Source organism: Lissotriton vulgaris, chromosome 5, assembly GCF_964263255.1.
Source record: "Lissotriton vulgaris chromosome 5, aLisVul1.2, whole genome shotgun sequence".
Taxonomy (NCBI): domain Eukaryota; kingdom Metazoa; phylum Chordata; class Amphibia; order Caudata; family Salamandridae; genus Lissotriton; species Lissotriton vulgaris.
In genome coordinates this window covers 981924544-981941235 of record NC_141693.1, presented here as the reverse complement: position 1 = coordinate 981941235, position 16692 = coordinate 981924544, and the positions used below count along the sequence as shown (strand labels likewise).

At 49.5% G+C, this 16692-nt stretch overlaps 1 protein-coding gene across 1 annotated transcript in view; it reads left to right on the top strand.

The window, feature by feature from the left end:
• The window catches only part of BCCIP (BRCA2 and CDKN1A interacting protein), a 157662-nt gene that overhangs the window by 140112 nt on the left and 858 nt on the right, over nucleotides 1-16692 (top strand). The window lies entirely within an intron of this gene.

The window sequence follows — 16692 nt, the reverse complement described above, 5'->3', positions numbered from 1 at the left end:
GACCATTGTGTGAATGATCAGCTCTTTGTGGGGTTCACTGGGACCAAGAAAGGCAAGGCTGTGCAAAAGAGGGCTTTGTCCATGTGTATAGTCCTTTTATTAAAATCTGCCATGCACTGGCTATGAAGGGACCCCCAGAAAGTCTGCAGGCTCATTCCACCAGGGCCAATGGCACTGGCTATGGAAGTGCTGGTTCTGGTTATTGGCCCAGTGCGACATGGGCATCAGTGCACAGGCCATAAAACTCTAGATCCTTGACAGTCTGGTCCGAGAGGAGGGCTTTTTTGCCCCGTTAGTCATGCAAGGCTTCCTAGTCTGTATCCACTCATCAGACCCTCCACCTTTGAGAGGTACTGCTGCTGTATCTGTTCTCATGGTGAGGCATCTTCAAGCAGAAGTATCCATCAGAACAAGTTCTTTACCTTCAGTAATCTTTTTGCTAAATACGTTATCCAATCCCACGTTCCCTGCTGCCCTCCCTCATCTCTGTTCTGTTGAGTGGACTCCTGAACACAGCAAAAACCAAGATAATCACCTTTGGCTGCCCAGTACACAAAAGGGGCAGCTGGAAAATTGACAGTGAAAAAATAGAAAGAGCACCTGACCAAAAGTATCTTTGTGTGCGGTTCAGCGAAAGAGGCAGGTCATGCCTCACAAGCGAGCTATCGAAAACGCAACACAATTACTAAACATCGCACTTCTGCTCCTATTGAAGAATTAAACTGGGACTGACGTAACCATGCTTTGCAAGATAACTGATTGCAAACTAACACCTACGCTGCTATATGGAATGATGATTTTTCATAAACACATTGGGTAAATGGCTTGATAAAGTCCAGTATAGCGTTTCTGTCGACCAGACTCCGCTGTTCGTGCATAGCTGCACTTGGAATCTAAGCTGACGAGATGCCATCTGATGTTTAATTCTAGATTACTGTGCTAAGCTTAAAGAAGCCTCGTGCAATACACTAAAAAAACTACCAGTAGATGGCCAGAATCTAATGAAAAATCAGCATGGAAATCATACTTGAACTCTTGCTTATGTGATTTAGAGGCAGAAGAGTTTTGGGAAATGGCATTTCCAAGCAAGTCAGTAGCCAACTCCTAAATATACCGGCCGAACTCCTGATATGACTGCTGGATATGGAAGAGCTCAGCAAAATGTCCAATGCCAAACTTGCTGTAACATCTATAATCCACCTTCCATGCCGCTGTATCTGAAGCAACCCTTGGCGCATGAGAAAAAAAGATGCATTTTAGATTTTGCCTGATGCCATTCTGTTGAAAGCCTACTGGTTTGGAAGAATAAACAGTGACTCAGAGAGGTCTTGCAGAGTATGCAGTACCTCTGCAGAGACATCAAACCCATAGTGTCTGCACATGTCTCAAACTCCTAATGCTGTGCACATTTTGACTCAAATCACCTTAGAACTGCTCATTTCTTGAAGGTCATGAAGCAGGCAATCGATGAGTTAAGCCACGGGGCCTCAGGTGACCAGTCAGGTAACTCATCACCAGTGACAGACTGACTACAAAGGGAAATGCTGTAACTCCTGGCCCAGAGTCTAAAATGACGCTCAAATTGAATATATATGATAAAGAGCCACAATCCAAATGCGATTATTACAATCTAATGATCAAAGCTGCCATTTTTGGCCCAGGGCCTAAAATCTGATTTTATTTTTCTCCATTTGATAAATGCTGTAGCAGCAGCTTCCTTTACAATAACGCTGTGCCAAGTCTTAATATATATTTATTGGTTATGGCTAGATTGCGGTTTGAAATTATACGACCGCGAAGTGATATATATTTAAAAAATCGGACCTATTAACTGGTTTTTATATTTGACATGCTTATCACCCAAGTTCTTCTCTAAGTGACGATGTCACAACTTACTATTTGCTTTTTTTTTTTTTTTTTTTTTTTTTTACTGGGGCAAATTTTTGGTCTGATCCCTTAATTTGTAATTGTTTTAAATAATTGCATAATAAATGAATTGCTTGGCAATACTGATCATGTGTATTAGCTTTTTTTAAATGGGGATAATCCATTTGCCTAGTTCCATGTAAGTGGTAACCGGTTTATCAATCAATCAATCAGCAAAATTTGTAAAGCGCGCTACTCACCCGCTAGCGTCTCAAGGCGCTGGAGGAGGGGGAGATGCTACTGCTCGAACAGCCAGGTCTTGAGTTGCTTCCTGAAGGAGAGATGGTCCTGGGTCAGCCGAAGGTGGGCGGGGAGGGAGTTCCATGTCTTGGCCGCCAGGAAGGAGAAGGATCTTCCTGCGGTGGTTCTGCGGATTCGTGGGACGGAGGCGAGGGCGAGTCTGGCGGATCGAAGCTGGCAGGTGGGTGTGTAGAATGTGAGGCGGCTGTTGAGGTATTTGGGGCCCGTGTCGTGGAGAGCCTTGTGTGCGTGGGTGAGGAGCCTGAACGTGATCCTCTTGCTGACGGGGAGCCAGTGCAGGTCTCTCAGATGGCCAGAGATGTGGTTGTGGCGAGGGATGTCCAGGATGAGTCGTGCAGACTCGTTCTGTTTGCGCTGGAGTCTTTTCTGGAGTTTGGCTGTGGTTCCTGCGTAAAGGGTGTTCCCGTAGTCCAGTCGGCTTGTGACGAGGGCCTGGGTGACCGTCTTCCTGGTTTCGGTGGGGATCCACCGGAAGATCTTGCGGAGCATGCGCAGGGTGTTGAAACAGGATGACTAGACGGCGTTGACTTGTTTGGTCATTGTAAGCGAGGAGTCCAGGATGAAGCCCAGGTTGCGTGCATGGTCCGTTGGCTTGGGGGCAGAGCCCAGGGCCGGGGGCCACCAGGAGTCGTCCCAAGCAGAGGGGGAAGGTCCCAGGATGAGGACTTCCGTCTTGTCGGAGTTCAGTTTCAGACAGCTGAGCTTCATCCATTCCGCAACGTCTTTCAATCCTTCCTGGAGGCTGGTTCTGGTGGTGGTGGGGTCGTTGGTGAGGGAGAGTATCAGCTGGGAGTCGTCAGCGTAGGAGATGATGTTGAGGTTGTGTTGGCGTGCAATGTCTGCAAGGGGGCTCATGTAGACATTGAAGAGGGTGGGGTTGAGCGAGTATCCTTGCGGGACGCCGCATATGACTTTGGTGGCCGCGGAACGGAACGGGGGGGGCGGACTCTCAGGGTTATTCCGACGAGAAACAAGATGATCCATTCCAAGGCCGTTCCTTGGATTCTGGTGTTTCTGAGGCGCTGTACTAGGGTGCGGTGGCATACGGTGTCGAAGGCTGCAGAGAGGTCTAGGAGGATGAGGGCCGCTGTTTCCCCTTTGTCGAGCAGGGCCCTGATGTCGTCGGTAGCTGCGATGAGGGTGGTCTCTGTGGTGTGGTTTGCTCGGAAGCCGGACTGCGAGGGGTCGAGGGATCGTTTTGACTCGAGGAAGGCGGAGAGTTGTTTATTGACGGTCTTCTCGATGACTTTGGCAGGAAAAGGCAGGAGCGAGATGGGGGTGGAAGTTCTTGAGGTCCGTGGGGTCCGCGGTGGGCTTCTTCAGGAGGGCACTGAGCTCTGCATGTTTCCAGCTCTCAGGGAAGGTGGCGAATGCGAAGGAGCAGTTAATGATGTCCCGAAGATGGGGTTCGATGATGGTGTCTGCTTTGTTGAAGATGTGGTGTGGACAGAGGTCGGTTGGGGAGCCGGAGTGGGTGGTGTTCATCATGCGGGTGGTGTCTTCAGTGCTGACCGGGGTCCAGGTGCAGAGGGTGGTGTTGGGGAGTGCTGGTCCGGTGGTTGGGTGCGTGGACTGTCCGCCGAAGCTGTTGTGTATGTTGGTGATCTTGCGGTGAAAGAACGAGGCGAGTGAGTCGCAGAGGTCTTGCAAGGGTGTGATGTCGTTGTTTCCGGCGCTGGGGTTGGAGAGCTCTTTAACGATGCTGAAGAGTTCCTTGCTGTTGTGGGTGTTGTTGTCCAATCGTTCTTTGAATGTTGTCCTCTTGGTGGTGCGGATCAGCTGGTGGTGTTTGCGGGTGGCGTCCTTGAGGGCTGACATGTTTTCTGTTGTCTGGTCGTGACGCCATTCTTTCTCGAGGGTGCGGCAGGTTTTCTTGGAGTTTGAGGTCGTTAGTGAACCTCGAGGCCCTCTTGCTGTCAGTCTGCTGGGAGGGTTCTTCAGCGGTGCGTGGTAATCGGCGCAGTTGGTGAGCCATTGAGTGAGGTTGCAGGCTTCTTTGTTGGGGTCCTTTGTGTTGGTGGGAGGGTTCTGGCTGAGGGAGTTGGTGAGTTGGTCGGTGGTGATCTTGCGGTAACAAGTAACATGGCCTGCAAACCAAAGGTCCAATATGTCAGGGTAGTATTTGTTTAGATAACTAGGTAACCTATCAGGAGCTACATCTTTTATTAGCAGCCTTTGCCATATTTAGCTTTCTTAATTCAGAATAAGAAAAGAATCCGACACCATTGTAACTTTGGTTTCCCGCAAAATTAATTTCTTCCAAAACATTAGCTATCTTTTAGAAGAATATGTTCATTTGTGTGACCTTTTTGCATCATGCGCTCAAAATCTGTATTTCTCTGGAATGCCACTACTTATAAATCCTCACATACCTTTTTGTAGTGTCTTAGTTTTTCATTTTTACCGTAGCTTGTTACCATTTACAATTTTTTTCAAAATCAACAGCTTTACATAGGAGTAACTTAAAGATGTTAAATAACGTAATAATTGTTAAACCACAATATACTTTGAGGAGAAAGGAAAGTAGGAGCTATGCTTCGTTTTGCAGCGTGAATCTTTCTGGATTCACTATGCTGTGCATATTCCGCGGTCTTGTGGTTGGGTCCGGATTCGTAGTCTTTTCTTTGTTTTTTTTTTGTTTTTTTTTTTTTTGTAGCCCTTGTGGGCGTCGGCGTCACACCTCCTAGGGTGCATTTCCGGTGACGTTGGCATCTTCCTGCGGAAGCTCCCACTCTTGGGCGCCATCTTCAGATTCTGGATCTGGATCGTTCCCGTTGGGCTCCAGACATTTTTGGAGAAAGTACTGAAAAGATTTGAAGTTGGAGAAGATATTGGAATAAGAAGACTTCGCAAAACATTGACGAAGAGAAAAGGAGAAAACCTCGAGAACTTCGATGATCGTCGACGTCCACGCAGTCAGGGAGGCCTGAACGCTCGAGGATGGACAACACGCCGTTCAAGTTCTGCCCGAACTGCAGACACAAGTACGCGCAGAAAGACCAGCATCCGGTTTGCAACCTTTGCCTACCGGTAGAACACAGAAGCGAGGACTGCAACGCCTGCTCCGTCTTCGCCCAGAAGACCCTTCGTGTGAGGAAGAGACAGAGGGTAGCACACGCCACACTCTAAGGAAAAGCCCCGACGCCATCGCTGTACGAGCTGGGGATGTCCTCGGAGGAAGAGGACAACGCTGCCGCCGAAGACGACAGCTACACGGTCGTAGAGACCGATTACAAGAAGACACCTGATAAGGTAGGAGACTCGACGTCCCACAAGAACACGAGAGACTCTGAGTCTCGAAAGTACGAGGGCAAGAGCCCGAAGGCGCCAACGCAGCGACATCTGCCGTCCACGACCACAAACGGGCGCAGCGGATCCTCGGAGAAGGAGTCCCTGGCGCCGAGAGCTGTTGAACAGCAGAAGGCGTCGAAGATCGTCGCCGAAAGGGACCGATCGACGTCGAGGGAGAAAGACCCTAAAGCCTCAGCGCCGTCCAAGGACCCGAAAGCCAGTTCGACGTCCAAGTCATCGACGCCGAGAATCTCGCCGCCGAGCCAGGGGCCGAACGTTCCGAAGCCGAAAACGCGGCCGAGATGGAAAGGAAAAAACGTCGGCTAGAAGCCGAAATGGCAAGCCTCTTGCAGCGGAGAAAAGATTTCGCCGCCGAGATGAGTGCCTTCACGATTCCACACAAGACCAAGTACGCCGTGCTAGATCTGGTCGAAGAGAAAGAAGAACATGTCGACGGGCATGGGCCTAGCGACGAGATGGTCGACGACCAGGAAGGTGAAGAGAATCCCTACGAGGATTACAGCTATGAGGAGGAAGAGGGCAGTAGGTTGGACGCCGAGTCGGCCACCTCTGACCCACACGAGGAGGATTACCTAGATGTCGACACCGAGAGCCCGGAAGAGGCGGTCGACTCATACCCCTCGAGGCCCTCGCCGCCGGACGACATCGGGGCATACAACTCGGCGATACAATCTGCCGCAGCTGCATTCAAGCTAAAGCTCGACGAGGAAAGGCAGAAAGCAGACTTCCTGCTAGAGAATTTGCTCCCAACACAAACAAGAAGCCAGTTCCTTCCAATGCTCGAGAGCGTCTTGGCTCAAGGAAAGGAAGCATTCAAAGAGCCCGCAACATGCAAGGCGGTAACTCCCAGAACAGAGAAAAAGTACAAACACTCCTCAAAGGACCCGGCCTACATTCGGGGCGAGGTCTCCGCAGACTCCATTATCACGGCCAAAGCTAGGAAGGGGGCGAGCGTATCCACTACCTCTGGCCCACCACTGGATAAGGAGAGCAAGAGGATGATCTGGTGGGGAGAAGGATCGAACGGAATGCCGCAACCCACTGGCGCATGGCTAATTCCAACGCCCTGATAAACAGGCACATGTACCAGATCATGGAGGGGCTGGGGCAGTTGGTGAAGGACCTACCCCAGGATGCCAGGCAGAAGGCCGAAAAATTGATCGAAGAAGGGAAAAACGCGGCAAATTCTTGCCTTAAGACGGCCCTGGACGGAGCAGACACCGCCAGCAGGCTCATGATGATGGGTGTCACGGAAAGGAGACACGCCTGGCTCAGGATCTCAGGGTTCAAACCTGAGGTGCAACACAGTATCCTGAACACACCGTTCAACGGCCAGACGCTTTTCGGAGCAACAGTTGACGAGAAACTCTGCCAACTCAAAAAAGATAACGAGACGGCAAGATCCATGGGGGTATTGCAGTTCAGAGGCAACAAAAGAGGCACCCCGTCACGGAGGCCCGGCGGGAGAGGTGGAAACCTGCCAGGTACATCGCACCAGGCCTTCCAGCAAACGCACCAGGCAGACTCGCAGGCTCAGCAAGGTCAGCAGAAGCAGTCCTGGCAGTACCAACCAAGAGGTCAGTCCTTTCGAGGGAGAAATGGACGTGGCCGGAATAGAAGAGGGGGGCAGCAGCCCACCTCGAAGTGACTTCAAAGACCTCCGGGTGCCCGACCACAGAAAAGATCCCAGGGGGCACCACGTACGAAGGGGTCAGGACAATCTAAACACCTACGACCACATGACACCAGTGGGAGGAAGATTAAAGTTTTACCTCCAAGAATGGAGAGAAATAACATCAGACAAATGGATCCTAAACATTATCCAATTCGGATACTGCTTGGAGTTGGAGAGAAAGCCAACAAGCAGAAAACCAAGGGGAAAGCCACCAGCAAGAGAACAGCTGGCGAGGCTTCAGGAAGAAGCACAAGAACTTCTACAAAAACAGGCCATAGAAAGAGTTCCCTTCAAGGAAAGAAACAAGGGAATATTCTCAACGTACTTCCTAGTACCAAAGGTAGACGACAAAATGAGACCCATCCTAGACCTGAGGTTCCTCAACAAATTCAGAAGAACACAAAAATTCAAGATGACCTCCCTGCAGGAGGTGCTACCGCAATTGCAGGTCGGAGACTTCATGGTCACGATAGACCTCAAGGACGCCTACTTGCACATACCGATGAACGAGAAGCACAAGCATATGCTCAGGTTCACAATCGGAGGAGGCCACTACCAGTTCACAACGCTAGCCTTCGGACTAAAATCAGCACCGAGGGTGTTCACGAAGTGCCTCGCGGCAGTCCAGCGCACTTACGAAGACAGGGGATACACGTATACCCTTACCTGGACGACTGGCTGGTGAAAGCAAACTCGTACCAGAAGTGCAAGCAACATGCACATACAGTGACGAGCACGCTCATAAACCTGGGGTTCTCCGTCCATTGGAAGAAATCATCAATGGAGCCGGAGCAAGTGAAGATCTTCCTGGGGGCAGAGATCAACACCTTACAGGGCAAAGTGTTCCCCAGCGAGAAGAGAGCAAGGGCACTGGTCAAGGAAACTCGCCTCTACCGGAAGGGACAAGCTCTGACAGTGAGGGCTGCATGCATCCACCTAGTGCCGAATGTGCGGCTCCACATGAGACCCATGCAAGAATGGCTCCAGGAACAATGGTCACAGGCTTCTGGCAGTTGAGAGGATCTTGTGGTGGTGACGCACGCAGTGCAGAAGGAGATGACATGGTGGACCATGGAGAACTTAACAAGGGGACAGCCTGTAACACCCCCAACTCCGACAGTGACCATCACCACAGACGCATCCCTGAAGGGATGGGGCGCTCACATGGAGGAACTCCAAGTGAGGGGTCTTTGGACGCCAGCAGATGCGACAAAGCACATCAATTACCTCGAATTGAAGACAATCTTCCTTGCACTGAAAGCCTTCCAGACAAGACTGTACAGGCAAAGGGTGTTGCTGCAGACAGACAACACCACGGCGATGTTCTACATCAACAAACAGGGTGGAACACAGTCAACAACGCTTTCAACGCTAGCACAGGAGATATGGAGATGGGCCATCCCTCTCCAGATAGACCTGCTAGCCATACACCTACCAGGGAAGGAGAACATTCAGGCAGACTGGCTGAGCAGACAGACATCGGCATCCCACGAGTGGGAGCTCAATGCTCAGGAGACAAGGTGGCTGTTCAACAGGTGGGGAACGCCATCAGTGGACCTGTTTGCAACACGCCAGAATGCGAAATGCCGAAACTTCGCATCCAGACAACACGAAGAAGGGTCCCTTGGGAATGCCCTATGGATAGATTGGTCCGGGACATTTGCTTACGCTTTTCCCCCGATACCACTGATACACAGAGTACTGAGCAAGTGCAGAGCGAGCAACATGACCCTGATACTGGTCGCGCCACAGTGGGTGAGGCAGACATGGTACTCGCAGATCATGGAGATGACACGGTGTGCACCCCACAGATTCGGCAGAAGAAAAGACCTGCTCTCCATGCAGAACGGAGAGGTGCTGCACCCAGAGCCAGAGAGCATGAGCCTAGTAGCATGGCTCCTGAGGACATAGAGTTTGCACATTTGAGACTGCCAGAGAGCACCCTCAGGGTCCTTCGGGAGGCACGAAGGCCCAGCACACGGAAGTGCTATGTCGCAAAGTGGAAAAGATTCACGATGTGGTGCAGGCGGGAAAGACTTCACAATAAAATGAAGAAGGACTCCACAGTGCTAAAATACCTGACGCACTTACTGGAGAAAAACCTCAGCTCGTCCTCCTTGAGAGTTCACTTGGCAGCTATAGTGGCCTACACAAGGGGTGAGATGGGCAGAAGCTTCTTCACATCACAAGTTGTCAAGAGGTTCCTGGAAGGAGCGTAGAGGATCGCACCACCCAAGCGTGTGCCGCCACCGGCATGGAACTTGAACGTAGTCCTGATGGAACTCATGAAGGAGCCCTTTGATCCACTTCACAAGGCCTCCTTACAGATGCTAACTATGAAAACTGCTTTCCTGGTTGCAATAACGTCCTTACGCAGAGTTAGCGAGCTGCAAGCGCGAACGCTACAGGAACCCTACTTACAAATACACAATGATAGGGTTGTGATGAGGACCGACCCACACTTCATGCCGAAGGTGGTGTCCAAATTCCACATGAACCAGTCCATACAGATACCGAGTTTTTTCCAAAAACCAACCACTAGCGCAGAGCGAGCTCTGCACACCCTAGACGCCAGAAGGGCGGTCATGCATTACATTGAAAGGACAAAAGGACACAGGAAAACGAAACAGTTCTTTGTGTCGTTCGCCAACAGTTACATGGGCAAGGCAGTAACTAAGACCACTATTGCACGCTGGATCGCGCAAACAATCCAACTCTGCCACAAAAGGGCAGGACAAGAACTGGCCGAGGGGGCACGTGCCCACACATTCACGAAGCACTACTGCGTGGATGTTCAGATGAACAAAGAAGCACAAGTCGGACAAAGGGTGCTCCAGCATATATTCAGAAACCAGAGCTCATCTTCCACCCAGCCGCCACAGAAATGAGAAACCGCTACAAAATCTATGCACAGCATAGTGAATCCAGAAAGATTCACGCTGCAAAACGAATAGTTTCTTACCTGTCGGTGTAGTTTTGCAGCTTGAAGATCTTTCTGGATTCACTAGCGAACCCACCCACCTCCGCCAGAAAGATGAGGCTGGAGAGAGAAGAGGTGGTCAAAAAAAAAAAAAAAGAAGGGAGAGAAGTAAGAGAATATAAGGACAAAGCGGTAAAAATTCTCACCTAAATAGAACATTGCCATTGCTTCGGAAACGAAAGAAACACGGAAAAAAGAATCCGAAGATGGCGCCCAAGAGTGGGAGCTTCCACAGGAAGCATGCCGACGTCACCGGAAATGCACCCGAGGAGGTGTGACGCCGACGCCCACAAGGGCTACAAAAAGAAAAGACTACGAATCCGGACCCAACCACAAGACCGCGGAATATGCACAGCATAGTGAATCCTGAAAGATCTTCAAGCTGCAAAACTACACCGACAGGTAAACTATTCGTTGTAAGACATTCCATTTTTTTTTTTTTGTCCAACTGATGTACGCCTTTACTATCTCTAGTGGCACTGAGAATCGATTTAAACATGTTGTGTTTTTTTTTTTATATATATATATATAAATCTTTTTATTGGTATTTACAGGTTACATATAATGACAACAGACATGTAAAGCTTGACGTTCTTTGGATGGCCGTCGCTTCGGGCCTTTGTGATGAGTTTGACAGTTCTACTTTGTTCGCCCAGAAGGCCTGGCTTACACAGAACATGTAACCTGCTGGAATTGCCGTAGAGAGTGAGGGAACCTAGAACACCTTATCTTCAGTTGTACAAAAGTAAAAAAATTCTGGAAACAGGTGTTAGACTTCACAAACCGAATGCTGGGCCGTAGACTTAGGCAAACAATTGCCACAATCGTCATAGCACACATCTCACCAGACATCTCCACGCAAGAGGACAGAAATCTCCTTGACTTCCTCCTCACTTCAGCAGCAAAGATAGTACTCATGAACTGGAAGGACACCACCAGAGCCACATTCAAAGGGTGGCTGAACTGGGTGATCTTCCTCAGAGGGGCAGACTACACCACTCTCAGAAGCACACCAGGAAGACGCACCAACAGAGAGATGTGGTCTAAACTAGATAAATTCATAGACTCCTTCAAACCACCATAGACAAAGCAAAACCCAATCGCTAACCTGGTTGGATTTTTCTGTCACAAATGATCTCAACATGTTTGAATGTGCAGTGTTGCTATTTGTGAGTGCTTCTCCCAAATGAGTATTTGATTACTTTTTTCCCCTCCGTGGACTCTTAATGTTTTCAATTTGCATGCCTTAAAAATGTTTTATCTGGTGATAGAAGTGTGAGAAAGCATGATTTTATAGTTGGGACTTTGGTTTACATTCTAGATTAGAGTAATGATAATGCACTTGTAAAGCGTTGCAAAATACTGTTTCTACTACTTGTCAAGTTACGAGCTTTGTAAGTAATCTGAGGTGGGACATCAGAGCCCCGCTATTGACAAGATGTCTACCATGGTCATTCAGAATTGACAAACATTGTAAAAATGGGGTCTCCTTTTGAGTACCTGCTGTCAGGGTGTTTAATCCTTTTTTTCTCTCATAGTGGTTCCCAATGTTTTCTACAGATGTAGAGCAGGACTGTTATTTGATCTATTACAGCTGTTACAAAAGCTCAGAAGGGTTAAATGTTGACCATTGACATAAATAATGCACTCCTAGAATATCATCATAATGACTGGACAGAAGTATACAGAAGAGCATCTAGTTAAGAGCTCGCTGTTATTCCATTGGAGAATGTCTCATCAGGATTGTAGCCTTCCAAATGCAAGGTGAATTCAATCCCATGTTTTTTGCAATCAAATTATATTGTGATATGTTTTAAAAAGCACCTTGTTATGGTTGTCAAGACTCCGAGTACGGACAGCAATGTTCCATGCCAGAACCCTTAAATGTGATGTGAAACATCATGCGTTGCCTCTAAACGATTTTGTAGTTATACCAGACAAGATGGCAAGATAGGCTTTTAGGGTGCATTGTATTCAGTCAACATCTCCTCAGGATGGCAGTGGATGTGTGTATTTGTTCAACGATGACTTAAGTGGAAGCGTTTTTTTTTTTATTTTCTCCCATCCCTGGAACTACATTTGCGGTAGGAGAATGTGAATCAAAAGGTGCCTTAGTCAGAGATAAACCAGAGCGTGTACTCTGTATATTTTCTAATACCATCGAGACATGAACTGAGGCAAAAGCTAGGTTTATGCCTATTGAACAGACATGTCAAGATGATAAGTCAAGATGACAATATTACAGTGTTGCAAATCAATGATCATATGACCATCATAGATTTAAATTATGCCTGCGTTCACACGACCGAGTCTGAGGCAGTCATAAATATCTGAAGTTTGTGAGTAGTGGCAAAAATTATCAATTCAAACAAATTTCTACCTTTTAGCCTTAAAGTCTGTGTCATGGGTCTTTACCAAGTGTCTAGCTGTGTTTGTAGAATGCCTAAAGAGAACGGGTACGTGTTTTACTAAGGAGAGGACAGGCTGGCAAAGTGGAATACATTTTAGTAATGCCAGGACAGCATATATGTAATTCAGCTGGGCTCCAGAAATGAATCAAAGTCGAAAGTGTTCACGTATTCCAACCCAGAGGAGGTACAGTGAAGCCACCATTGGCAATGACCTAAGACTTCACATATTTCAATCGATTCATCACTAGCTAGCCTTGTGTTGCTGATCTTAAGGTTCTGCAGGATTATGTGACTTTACAGCTTTCTTAGGAATTTGAGTATTAAGGCCTTCAAGGGTTTGTTTATTATGCACACCTTAACATAGTCTGCTCTCCACTGACGACCAATGCATTGTTCAAAGTGCTGAAGAGTTGCATTCATTAGGTTTTGCCTCGCCAAAAAGATGCGCTCTGCGCATCTTTTTCGCGCAGGCGAAAACCTGATGAGAACTGTAGTGTGCTTTGGGTCGGCCCTCGTCATTCATTGGCTGGCTCCGTAAATGGAGCCTAGCCATTGGATGAGGGGCCTGTCCGTCAATGCCGGACCAGACACGGGGGCGTTCCTGACATTCTTTGGCTTTTGCCGACGTCACGCGACGTCAGGCGAAAGCCGGGAACGCCCCCGAATCTGTTCCGGCATTGCCGGCACTTCTGCGTCTCTCCTCCCCCGTTTCCCGCCCCGTGACTGGCCGGCCGGCCAATCCTAGCGCGGCCGGCCGGAAGTGCCCGCCCCCGGCAGCCCGGGGGAAGAATGCCGAAGAGCCCATCGAGAAAATGACTGTGTGTCAGTCTGGCCTTTCCTGATAGCAGTATACGATACCAGCGCATTGCAGGAGTTCGGAAGGCCTGTTCAAGGGGAGCTTCATTTGCCAGCCCTTTGCGAGGTAGAGTTTTAGGCGAAACATCTTGGTTTCGTTCACACATTTCCCTTTCTTTTTAACTTGTATATGTTTGGGTCTCCTCTAAACCAGTCGATGTCAGAGGCAGCGCTTCTCGAGAACAGTGAAATCGATTCACTCAGATCAATGCAGCGCTTTAAGGTTCATTATTAAAACTCGATATTGTTGTAGAAAACCAGTAAAACGAAGGCCTTGAGTGAAATGTAAGTGTGAGTACAGAGTACGGAGACCCGGGAGCGGCTGCCCATTGAATCTCGCTGCTGTCGGAGGCTGCTCCCCAGATGGTGCCACAGGGGTTGATTTACAGATTTCCCGGTGGGGGTGGGAGGGTCAGATTCCCTGGAGCCGGAGGCCTCGGTGTGACACGCTTCTATTGTACCCTGTGAATGGGATGAATGGGCGCCAGTGTGGGAACCTCCGGGAGTCTCAGGGCCCAGCTTCAGAATCACAGCCCCTCCAGCAGACCACGGGTCTAGGATCCATGTGAGGGGGCGGGAGGAGAGGGCGCGGGGGCTTGGAGTCTAGAGAGGGTCAACCTCTGCCCGCCACCCCCACCTGCCTCTTGCTGCAGGTGACAGCTGCGGGAGCGGGAAGGGGAGAGTTGTTAAGAAGCACACACGTGGAGCGGGTGGGAGCTGCGCCAAGATTCCCCTCGGAGTAGTGGGCGCTGTATAAATGTTAATAAAAATAAATAGGGAAATATTTTGTTGCTCTTCGGACTGGGTTCCCATCTCCACGTGCCTTGGTTATTTTGCTACAAAGTCTCACGTGGACCCCATCCGAATGTGTAAACACCTTGGTGCTTATTTACAAGCCCCTTGCGCCACCCGCACGTCACTTTTCCCACGTTTAAAATGACGCAAAAGTGGCGCAAGAGGCTTGTAAATAAGCCCCCTGGTTGTGTAAAATCTCCATTTCTACTTTGGGTGTAAGAGGCCCTCGGCACCCGGCGTCGCTTTGCCGAAGTATCTGAAGACGTAAGCACGGAATTGTGCTTTTCAAATTCCCGTTTTTAATATATTGGACCCCCGGGTGTTTCCGAGGTTGTCTACAGCCCAGTCTGACATGATATAGCCCCGGTGCCACTCCCTCCGGTAGTAATAACCTGCCCCGTTCTCGGGTCCTGACAGGTCCGGCGCACTGAGGCCTCGCCGCTGCCACAGGCTGCTCCCCAGATGGTGGCTGCAGATTAACCCATGGGAGGGTCAGATTCCCTGGAGCCGGAGGCCTCTGTGTGACACGCTTCTATTGTACCATCTGAATGGGATGAATGGGCGACCGTGGGAACCTCTGAGAGTCTCCCGCCCCAGGGCCTGCGGCAAGAGCGTGATTCATCCGCAGACCGCGTTCGCATGGTATGGTCGTTGTCAGAGCATGCTGGAAACTTAGGGGGGGGGGGGGGGTGATTGAAGGTACTTCCTATTACTTACATCAACTACTACTTAGTTCAATTATGGGTAGAACAGTAAGAGGTCAGAAGACACAAGGAACCCCCCCCATGCAGCACTTGCCTGTAGTGATAGCTGTCACAGAGGGCTGTAGAGCCCAGGAAGTGTGTGTGTATGTCGGTGTGTGTGTAGGGTGGGGGGGGGGGTGTTGGAGGGGGTGTAGCTGCGAAACACACCTGGTGGCAGTAGTTGCAGTCGGCAGGCATCCGGGTAAGCGGGGATACACCTGAAGAGGGATATTTGCCGACCTCGCATGCCTGTACCTGTAGGTATTAGGAGTGGGGGGCGTGGGACAGACTCGGAGAAAACCCCATGAACCCAACTTCCCTGTACTGTTGGGAGTCATAGGCAGCCCTGCATATCACTCTGTGGGTGTCTGAGGCAGAGGAGGACGTTGGAACCCCCCCCCCCCCCGCCCTACCCCCGCCTGTAACTGCAGGTGCCGTGGGTTGGGGTGCAGTGAGAGGGGCAGCGCTTGAAGACAGCACCTGTCTGTACCGGTGGACCTGAGGGTGCGTGGGGCGCGCAGAGAAGAGCACTCACCGCAGACACACCTCGCCTCAGCAGTAAATGTCACTGGGGCACCTGTATCCCTCTCCGCCCACTCTCTTTTTTTTTTATTTCATAATGATCCATATCATACCACGGTTTTATGACTCTTTTCTTTGCACACCTGCTCCTTTTACCCCTCCCCCCACCCCACTTACCAGCTGCAGGTTTGAAGCTTTTCACCTTACCTGTTGCAGGAATAGTTGAGTTAAAGGGCTAGCAGTGTCATGTTTCAGAACCACTCTCCACCCGATACTCCTCATGCCCGACACTCCACCCACCAACAATTATCTAGTCCCTTCATGTCAGGTTCTCTTTCCAGGCTCTAGAAAACTGGAAAGAACCGGTTTGAATAGTAGAAAGTAGAGAGCTTGTGGAATGTGCATGGTCGCCCTTTTGGAGACCTGTCTTCGGCTTCATGTATACCCACCCGTGCCTTTGATCAATCAATCAATCAATTAAACAGCATTCGTAAAGCGCCAGACTGTCACCCCTATAGGTATTTTGGCGTTGTATCTCCGTCGAACTGCCAGGTCTTGATGGAACCCTGCTGGCACAGCTGCACATTTAAAGAGGCCTACGCTGGCACTTTTTAGTGGGCGTGGCATCATTTTAATGGGTACCACTGGTGCTACTCATCAAGTCGGCTCAACTTTTCACGAGACTTTACAGGCATTTTCTTAGCCACACTTCAATGTATTTTAGGAAACAGTACAGGTACTTCCGTGTTTTTAACAGGACTGTTTGGCTTCAGTGAAAGATTGCTTGAGACTCTACAGCAGCACTGGAAGCTCTTGGAAGCCTCTGAAACCATCGAGCTGCAGATTCAGAGTGGAGCTGCAGAGTGCAGATTCAGAGTGCAGAGTGGAGCTTCAGAGTGCAGATTCAGAGTGCAGAGTGGAGCTTCAGAGTGCAGATTCAGAGTGGAGCATCAGAGTGCAGATTCAGAGTGGAGCTTCAGAGTGGAGCTTCAGAGTGGAGCTTCAGAGTGGAGCTTCAGAGTGGAGCTTCAGAGTGCAGAGTGGAGCTTCAGAGTGTCGAGAGCAATGCCAATAGCTCTAACTTTAACAAAGGCAAAACCATTGCATTGTAAATGCTTGTTTTTAATAGCTATCAGTGGCTGCAGTTTGAGTCTGCTGTGGTCTTGAAAGATCTTCTTTTTTTTTAATTTTTTTTTTTGCAAGCCTTACCTA